The sequence below is a fragment of the Rutidosis leptorrhynchoides genome, chromosome 5 (assembly GCF_046630445.1).
Source record: "Rutidosis leptorrhynchoides isolate AG116_Rl617_1_P2 chromosome 5, CSIRO_AGI_Rlap_v1, whole genome shotgun sequence".
Classification (NCBI taxonomy): Eukaryota; Viridiplantae; Streptophyta; class Magnoliopsida; order Asterales; family Asteraceae; genus Rutidosis; species Rutidosis leptorrhynchoides.
The window spans coordinates 141,502,520-141,512,719 of record NC_092337.1 but is presented as its reverse complement, the minus strand read 5'-3'; the positions used below and the strand labels follow the sequence as shown (position 1 = coordinate 141,512,719).

At 36.2% G+C, this 10,200-nt stretch overlaps 1 non-coding gene across 1 annotated transcript; it reads right to left on the bottom strand.

Moving 5' to 3' along the window:
- Positions 1 to 7,479: 7,479 nt before the first annotated feature.
- On the bottom strand, positions 7,480 to 7,586 carry LOC139851096 (small nucleolar RNA R71). The gene has a single exon (XR_011760457.1). It is a non-coding gene; the product is annotated as a small nucleolar RNA R71 (small nucleolar RNA).
- Positions 7,587 to 10,200: the final 2,614 nt, after the last annotated feature.

Here is a 10,200-nt window from a genome sequence, read left to right as displayed (position 1 = left end):
TGTGCAGATCCTATTAAAGGTACGTAGATGTTCATTTGGATCTTCCTTCGGCGCACCACTAAATTGGCATTGATTAGTCACCATGTGTAGAATTTGTCCTTTGATTTCATAATCTGGCGCATTAATGTCTGGATGAGTAATTGCGTGACCTTGGCCAGTGCGTTTAGCTCTCATTCGGTCTTCCATACTTAAAGGTTCCAGATTCTCCATAATTGAATTTGTTGAATCGGTATCACTAGATGATTCTGATTTAATAGTTCGTTCCTCAACAATCTCTGTTTGAATGATTGGTGGTTCCGGAGGAAAGTTTAATGGTTCAGGATCTATGAACCGTTCCTGAATATTTTCTGGATTCTCAATTGTGAGGTTTGTTTCAAAAACTGGATTATCGGAAATTTGAACTGAAGTACTTGGTCGACTGGATGACGATTCTAAAGAAAAATCAACGGCGGTTATATTTGTTAAACGATGTCTTGATCGAGTTACAGGTGGTGAACGTACAAAAGGTGGTGAACGTCTTGCTCGGTGCATTCACAGAATATCCTATTAGTTTTTAAAAGGAAAGAAAAATTATAATAAGTTATCCAATCAATAGACTTTTCTGATTTTGCCCACGTTTCGAATAGCCAAAAGATGCAGCAGAGGGGCAGGATTCGTTTGGTCTCAATATAATTGAGGACTGTTTGGCTCCAATAACCCGGTCCACGTACAAATCCAACTATTACTACGAACCAGAAAATTTTGATGTCTATCAATTTAACCACTTAAAATAAATTTTCGTAATTTTAAGAAATTTAGATAAGAAGTAGAATAAAATTCTAAGTCCTAAAAACTAGAATGGCGAGAAATAAGAAAGACAAAGAGTTCGTCGCAAAAGGTCGAAAAAAAGAAAAAATGGTTGAAAAATAAAGGACGACGGAAAAATAAAAGAAACTTATAAAAACTTAAAAATACTTAACTAATTTAACCTTATTACTACAACTAACTTAAAATTATAATCGCAAATTGAAATTACTAATTGGAATGATAATTGATACATAGTAAAAGGTCTAAAAATATTAAAGCTTACAGGAAAAACTAAATCCCAAATGGAAATAACTTAAAAAGAAACTAAAACTTAAAAAGGCGTCGCAAGATTCTAAAGCACCTAAATCTTAGTTTAAAGAAAAAGCACTTAAGGAATTCTACGGCAAAGCCTAAAAATCTAGGAGTAAAAATAACTATAGTAAAAACTAATTTTAAAATTAATTATGAGCTAAAAATACAAATATTATACTACAACGATTAAAAAGGTACAAAATATAAAAATATACAAAAAGTTGTAAAAAGTACAATTTTTATAAAAATATTATTTTTATATTATTTATTTAATAAAACTACAAATAATACAATTTTATTAAAACTAATTAAACAAAATACATATATAAATTAAAAAGTAAAAATAAAACTAAAATTAATAATAATAATAATAATAATTAAGTAATTAATAATAATAATAATAAATTAAAACCCGTGATTAGGGTTTTGTCCGTGTGTCAGAAGCCCTCCGCGAGTCGCGGCAAAAAGAGAAGAAAACCCCGCGAGTCGCGGGGATCCAGAAATCAGTTGACAGGTTTTGTTTTTACGCGTTTTTTTTTTCTTTATTTTTATTTATTTTTCTGTTTTCTGTTTTTAATTTAAATAAACGATTTTTAATAAAATTTATATTTTTATAAATTAAAATAAAGATAAAGAAACTTATAAAACTTAGATATTTAACAAAATCCTAAAAATACTTATATTTTTGTTTTTCTTTTTATATTTTTGAATGATTAAAACGTAATTTTTTACAAAAACGACTTTTAATAAAAGTAAATAAAAATCTTCTTTTTTTTTTTTTATTAGCGTTGCGCTTCCGGCTTTTAAGAGTAATTCCCCGGCAGCGGCGCCAAAAATATACTTGATGTTTCGCGAGGTGTATATAAAATAGTTTATAATTTTAGCAGAAAATACTATTAAATACGATACAATTTTACACAAGATATTTATTTATTTATAGAATGGATATACTTAAACCTTGCTACAACACTTATAGGCAGTGTACCTAATCGTAAAGTAGTGTAGTTTTTAGTAAGTCCGGTTCGTTCCACAGGGAAATCTTTAAGCAAAGCTCAACGCTATATTAGTTTACTTTTATAAAAATACAAATATATATATAAGTGATATTATTATTATAAAGGGGGGTTTTTACCGTTTAATGACCGGTTTGTCGATTTTAAAACTTTAGTCGCAGTTAAAACCTAATGTAAAATATAAATACAAGACTTTAAATTAAAGCGTAAAGTAAATAACGATAATGAAATTGCGAATAATAAAAATGCGATAAAATTAAATTGCAATAATTAAAAGTACGATAATTAAAAGTGCGATTAAATAAAATAACAATAAGTAAAAGTGCGATAATTAGAAGTGCAATTAAATATAAAATAAAAGAAATAAAATATGATATAAAAGAATTATGCTTATTTAAACTTCCGTAATCATGATGTTTGACGTGTTGATTTTAGTTTTATGCCCATGGGTTAATTGTCCTTTGTCCTGGATTATTCAATATGTCCGTCTGGTTTTTGTCCATAACAGTCCATCAGTCATAAATATAAATTGCAAGTGTCCTTGTCAAATTATTATTATATCCGAAGATAAATATTCCAACTAATTGGGGATTCGAATTGTAACAAGGTTTTAATACTTTGTTTAATGAATACACCAGGTTATCGACTGCGTGTAAACCAAGGTTTTACTACTTTGTTAACAATTACACCAATTACCCTTGAATGTAATTTCACCCCTGTTTTAATTATTCTAGTGGCTATTAATCCATTCCCGTGTCCGGTTAAATGAACGATTATTCGTACATATAAATACCCCGCCCATCGTGTCCGATCGAGTGTATATGGTAATTTATAGGGACGCCCAATTGTAAATCTTTATATTAACATTAACAAACTTTCATTTAGTTAAACAAATATAAAGCCCATTAATAGCCCATAGCCTAGTTTCCACAAGTGTCGTTCTTTTGTCCAAACCCCAATTATGGTACAAAGCCCAATTACCCAATTTTAGTAATTAGCCCAACATCATGATTACTTCGTTTTAAACAAGCATAATAATAACTTAGCTACGAGACATTAATATAAAAAGGTTGAACATAACTTACAATGATTAAAAATAGCGTAGCGTTACACGGACAGAATTTCGACTTACACCCTTACAACATTCGCTAACATACCCTTATTATTAGAATTATAATTAAAATTAAAATATAAATTATAAATATAAATATATATTACTCGTATATATTGAGAGAGAGATGAAAATATGATTTGTAATTCGATCAGAATTCGGTTGGCTTTATAGCCAGAAATGAATTTTGGGGCTCCGCGACTCGCGGCAAAAAGCCCTTCAAACTCCGCGAGTCGCGGAGAGGTATTTTCATTTCACACCCTTGAAGTTTCTGGCTGCCGACGGTTTTAATAATATATATTTATAATATATATATAATTAATATAATTAATTATATATTATATTATATTTATATACATAGTTAACTTGTAATTTTTAGTCCGTTGCGTCGAGCGTTAAGAGTTGACTCTAGTCCCGGTTCCGGATTTTCGAACGTCCTCGCGTATAATTTAATATCTTGTACTTTGCGTTTTGAATCTTGTACTCTTGTGATTTCGAGACGTTTCTTATCAATAATTGGAACCTTTTTGATTGTCTTTTGTTCTTTTGAGCTTTTTGGTCGTTTGCGTCTTCAAATCGTCGAATCTGTCTTTTGTCTTCACCTTTTATTATTTAAACGAATATCACTTGTAAATAGAACAATTGCAACTAAAAGCTTGTCTTTCTTGAGGAATAATGCTATGAAATATATGTTCGTTTTTAGCATTATCAAAAAGACATAGTATGAACATGGTAGGTACTTTGCGTAGCGAAAAGAAGTACAACAAAAAAGTCGGTGAGAAAGAGGAAGTTCAACGTGACTCAGGCAAGTCTCATATCATTATTGATAAGGAAGACGAGGTAATTGAAAGTGAAGACCATGGGAATGGGGTAAACACAAAATAACCAATCATTGATGAAATTGGGAAATCGAATATGGAGACTAATACCATTCCATTCCCCAAGGCTTTGGAGTCCACGAACCAATTCAGAGACCAAAAATAGATGATATATGAGAAACATTTAAACAAGTAAAAATAAATATTTCACTTATTAATGCAATCAAACAAATTTCTGCATATGCTAAGTTTTTAAAAGATTTGTGTGTTCAAAAGCGTAAACTCAACGCATCATTGCCCAAAAAGGTAAAATTAACTAAAAAAGTGAGTGCCGTCATTTTTGGTTCACTTCCACCTAAGTTTAAGGACCCGGGGACACCTTTAATTTCAGTTACGGTGGGGAATGTTAATATTAAAAACGCTTTGTTGGACTTAGGGGCTAGTATTAACATAATTCCATTGATTCATGTTGAACGGTACGAGTTGAGAACTTTAAAACAAACTGATATTCTCATTCAACTTGCGGATCGGTCAATAAGAACTCCAAAGGATATTGATATCGGCTAAAAAGTCACATTTTCACCCCGGTATTAAGGCCCAAAAACAAGAAAGATTCGAACTTTTTCAGCAAAATACCCGCTTCGTCGGTTAAAATTGAAGAGCAGGTAATTATGAAGACGGTGCAAAAAGAATCAAGAGAATCGGAGCTAAAACGAAGATTCTAGAGCGAAAACGGTGAAAGACAAGAAATCAAGTTACGATCCAGTGAATCAGAAAGCCAAACGGCTTGCCAAACGGGCTGCCAAATGGCTTGCCAGTATGGCAAACGGCCTGCCATACGCCCAGATCAAACGGGCACGTTAAACAGGCTGGCCTGGTAGGCGGCCCCTGCAAACGGCTTGCCAAACGGCCTGCCAGCTGTTTACAGGTAAATTTCAAGCATATTTAAAGGGTCTTTGTCATTCATTCCAACACACACTTTAATTTACTTCTTTCTCTCTTTTGTATAATATTAGTCATACTTTCAAGGTCTTCGACTCAGTGCGGGAAATCTAGTACCCGGGGAAGAATGCCGAAGATTGTATTAGGAGCGGTCTGGAGTTTGAAGTTGTCACTTTTGTATTAAGAACTCGTTTAATCTACTAGTACTTCTATCCTTTAACTTTATATAATGTCTCCTATCATTATGTTCTGTGATGTTGTTGCCATTATTAGCGAGTAGTTATCTTTAGTGTATGCTATGATGTAACCAGTTATAATGCCGAAATAATATTATGGTTTGTGTATGTTGTCGAAATGCTTTCCGATTATGCTTTAAACTCAATCGCTTTTCCAACTAATAGAACGTAGTTATTGGCTCTATTATTGGGAAGTCGCGAACCCCGATTCAGAGTACACTATCTGTGTCACCCCTTGGTAAGAGAAGTCTATCGGATACAACATAAGATCGACTGAGGCACACCAGCTGTAGAAAGTCTATTAAGCTTTGGATTCCGACTGGGGACTCTTTCGTAGTGAAACATCTAACTAGACCCCTAGTACATTGTTGGTCCCAGACCATTCTAGTGTAGTCACCAAGCATATAAACTTCGTACGTGCATGCTGAAGCACAACGGTTGTTATAAGCAGTACCTCTGCTAAGTATGGCCATGGAACCCGGTTAGTGCTGATTAGTACACTACACCATAATGCGGTCTCAAGCATTACACCCCGCTTGAGGGATTCTTAGTTAATTAAGGAACTGTTTGTTTAAACACATAAGGTATTAGACCGTTAGGATAACCGAACGTGTTCATGGAAGTCAAATTGACTTGCCATGGTGTTCTTTATGGTTGAACTCTTTTAAGGGCCTAACTATCTTTTAAACACAATCATTAATTAAAGCATTGAAACACATCACGTCTCTTGGATATGGTAAACCCTGTATTCTATTATGCTTAAGAAAGTTTAGACCTTTGTGGAATGTTAATACGTCACCCAACTGAGTCGCTCAATTGGATGAGCCATCTGAACGTGTATGCCTGTAGTCAGAGTACACGGGCTTCGGGGGTAAGGGACGTTGCTGTCTATTTAGAATCTTCAAGCCTATCGCATTACCCAGTGACATGTCTTACGATAGGGGCGTTTAGGACCAGTGTAATGAATACAAGGCCTCTACCTATTCATGAGCCAGCATTCCATAATCTCCACAGAATAGCTGATGAAATCATGGTATGCACCTGTTTTAACCTTATCTGAATTACGAATTTTATTGTATTTACTTTATCTATCTTATAAACTAGAAAAACTCAAAATTAGGTAACCACTACTCCTTTATAACTATCTTAAGCTTTAAATATTGGTTCGATTCTACTGGTATCTTAAAAATACGACCCTAGGTCATACTTCCCTTACTCATAATAAGGAGTAGTACGATTTAGGCCCCGCTAAATATAAATTTAAAATAGCACCCCCTCTTGGTGGTTGATTTTGACGTGTTGCGACCTAACGACACCGCACAAATTAAACCGTCCGTTTTGGCTATATCAAGGGGAATTATAAGTTTTTGGCGCCGTTGTTGGGGAACTTGGTATCAGACAATACTGCTTTTATCAAACTCATTCACAAGCATTTAGTGGTGTCTAAGAAGGACAATTATACACGGACTTGGTTGTTGGATTTTCCGAACAGTCTCCAATTATATTGGAACCAAAAGGATCCTGCCTCTCCGTAGTTAGCCTGGCCACTTGGTTTGTTGAATAGTTCGTGCGAAGCTCTGTTATCGAAATACCAGGGAATCAGTAGCAAGAACCAAAAACATATTCAACCTTAGAATAGTTAGATTATCTTAGACTAAATTAGATTACTTTAAATTAGACTACCTTAGATTAAGATTACCTTAGATTGCATTAGAATTATCTTAGATTATCTTAGAAATTAGTTTGTCTGCTTAAAATTAAAAACAAAAAGGCATACCCAGTGTATGACCAAAACCCGATCTAGACTAGGGCCGTTGTTATTCGTACCTGATCCATCCACAATAATCTCTAAAGCAAGCAAGGAAGCACGAATCAGAAATCAAATGGCGTTACGCGTTACTTTAGCAGAAAATATAAAACCCTCGATTGAAGGTCAAGGCAGACCGATTAGATTTCCAGAGATTCAAGGACACTCATTCGAGTTAAAACATCACATCATACAGCTCATCCAAAACAGCTGTCAGTTTCATGGATTACCGAATGACGATCCTAACTCTCACCTTGATAAATTCATATCTCTTTCGAACTCCTACAAACAGCCAGGGATAGGACAAGATATAGTCCGGCTATACTTGTTTCCCTATTCTCTCACTCATCATGCTCAAACATGGTTCGAAGGACTGGAAAACGATTCCATCACGTCATGGACGGAGATGGCTACTAAATTCCTAACCAAATATTTCCCTCCTTCTAAACAAACCAAACTAAAGAATGACATCATTAACTTCAAACAAAGTTATGATGAATCTCTTTACATGGCATGGGAGCGATTCAAAACTCTTCTGAAGAAATGCCCTAATCACCAGTTAGAACGGTCAGCTCAAATATGTAACTTCTACAATGGTCTTACGGTAAATCATAGAATGACGATCGATGCAGCAGCTCAAGGAAATCTAATGAACCAAACCGCAGACGAAGCATGGGAATTGCTCGAGAACATGACAATGCATCATCATGACTAGAACAGTGGTGAAACATCTTCATCATCTGCCCCACTCTCTGCACTTAAAAATCAAACGGAGGCCATCAAATCCCTCACAGATACGATGGAATCTCTCGCTAAACAACTCGGAGAATTAAAGACGCAGCCACAGCAGGTTAACCAAGCTCAGGGCTGTGTTAATTGTACCAACCTGTAACCCACTGAAGAATATCAAGTTAAGTACGAGAACCCTGACGGTTCAGTCTGTTACGTTTAGTACCCAGCTCGTCAATCGAATCCCGGATTCAATCAACCACCTAGGGTTAGCCAATTCCAAAGAAACAACCAACCTTTTCGCTATCGTTACCCACCTTATCCACCCCAACAATCTCAATTAACCTACGATCAACCACTTCCACTCACTGGTCCACCAGCTGAGGAAAATTCCCCAACCACCCAGATTACAAAAGTAACCAACCCCACTCTCGGAACTGATGATCAGTTGACGCAGTTCATTCAAGGACAACAACAGCTAAATTAGAGAACTGCATCTAGACAAGACCAGACAGAGATACTAATGAGAAATCAACTGGCTCTTCTCAAAAGTCTAGAAACGCAGCTCGGACAATTATCACAACGCCTTGAAACCTAACCCCAGGGTAGGTTACCTAGTAATACTATCCAAAATCCCCACATAGAGCAAGCTAAGCAAATGGATTCTATAATCCCAGAGGAAGAACCACGAAGGAGGTCAGCTAGGCTCAAGAACAAATCGACATATACTCAGAAGCTGCCTACTGCAACTCCAGTTCGTATACCCTACCCTGGAAGGCTACAGGAGGAACCATCCAAGCTTGATTCCTTCAAACTCGATGGAAGATTCCTGGACACCATGTCTAAAGTTTCCAACCAGAAGAGATATATCCGAAGGCTTCTCTCTACTAAGGAGAGGATACCAGATTCTAACAAAATTCCACTTAGTGGAGAATGCTCGGCATTACTCAAAAACTATCTACCACCAAAGCTAAGAGACACAGGCCGATTCATTTTCCCGTGTTTGATCTATCAATCTGGAACCATTCATGCGCTAGCAGATTTAGGAGCAAGTATTAACCTAATCCCCTACTTTCTCTACAAGAGATTAGAGTTAGGAGACTTGTCACCAACTAAAATGACTATCCAACTTGCCGATCACACAATTCGATATCCTAAGGGCATAGTTGAGAACGTCTTGGTAAAAGTTGACAAATTATTATACCCTACGGATTTCGTAGTCATGGACATTAAGGAAGACCTACATACATGTGTACAATCAAACCTTGATCTTGCGATCACATGGGGAGAGCGTTACCTTCCAAAATTGACCGACCTACCAATCTTTCTGGACAGGCAGAGATGTTTGCTATTTCCACCAGACAGATCACTTTCGATGATGAGTCACCACCAGCCGATGATATCAAAATGGGTGTCGAATCACAGTCTGCAGACAACCCAAAAATGGAAGAAGAGGATCCCAACGAAGAAATAGAGGAAGAGGAAGAACCTGAAGAGGAAGAGGAAATGGAAGACGTAAAAGAAACTGCTATAATACCCTCTCTAAGCACTGAGCGTCATGAAGAATTAATGAGGCTTGAGACAGAAGATCACAGTTTAATCATTCGTTTCAAGAGGAAGACTGATAAGGTTGAGGTTAAAGATATAGAAATTGACCCTGCAAGTATCAAAGTAGAGAACCAAAGTACTGAAGAAGCCCGTTCATCAGATGAATCCTCAGAAGAACATTATACCGATGATGACGAGGAAGAGAAACTTGAAGACATTCTGGATAACTCACACTCTCCAACCGAACTAGATCAAGGGGAGCCGGACACTTCTTCAGATCGGATTCCCGATCATATCTACACACACCGACATGATAACTTTAATCAATGACACCGATGAATTTGAAGATATTCTCGAAGCCATCCGTAAATCAACAATTGATTTCACGCTACGCTTAATGGAATGAATCATGGCTATCCGAGAAGAATACAACCTCTATCTCTAAAGAGAAGACAATTATGTTGAAATCATAGAAGAGCGAATTCAAGACTTTATCAATAACCTTCACGATCATATCTACCGCGAAGAAAGGCAACGAGAGCACAATTCAGTGGCTTGCACTATCCTTGAGACAAGATTCTGTCGAGATCAGAAGGTCATTTACTCTAAGGTTTACAACGCCTTAGCTGGATCTGCACTTTCTTTCTCAGCAAACCAACGAGCACTACTAACTCTCATCCGGAAGCATATGGATCTTTCCACCGGACGCCCGACCTATCACTCTGATTTGCAAATGATCGAGGATATTCATAGCTTTTTCGCTCTCTTGGAGAGAGATAAATTCGAAAGCACACCAGACAGGCTAGTGATTTATGTAACAATTGATCACCACGCTGATCTGATTATCAAAGAGTTACGAGATGCTGTCACAGAGGAAGTAAGACGCAACAATCCGTTC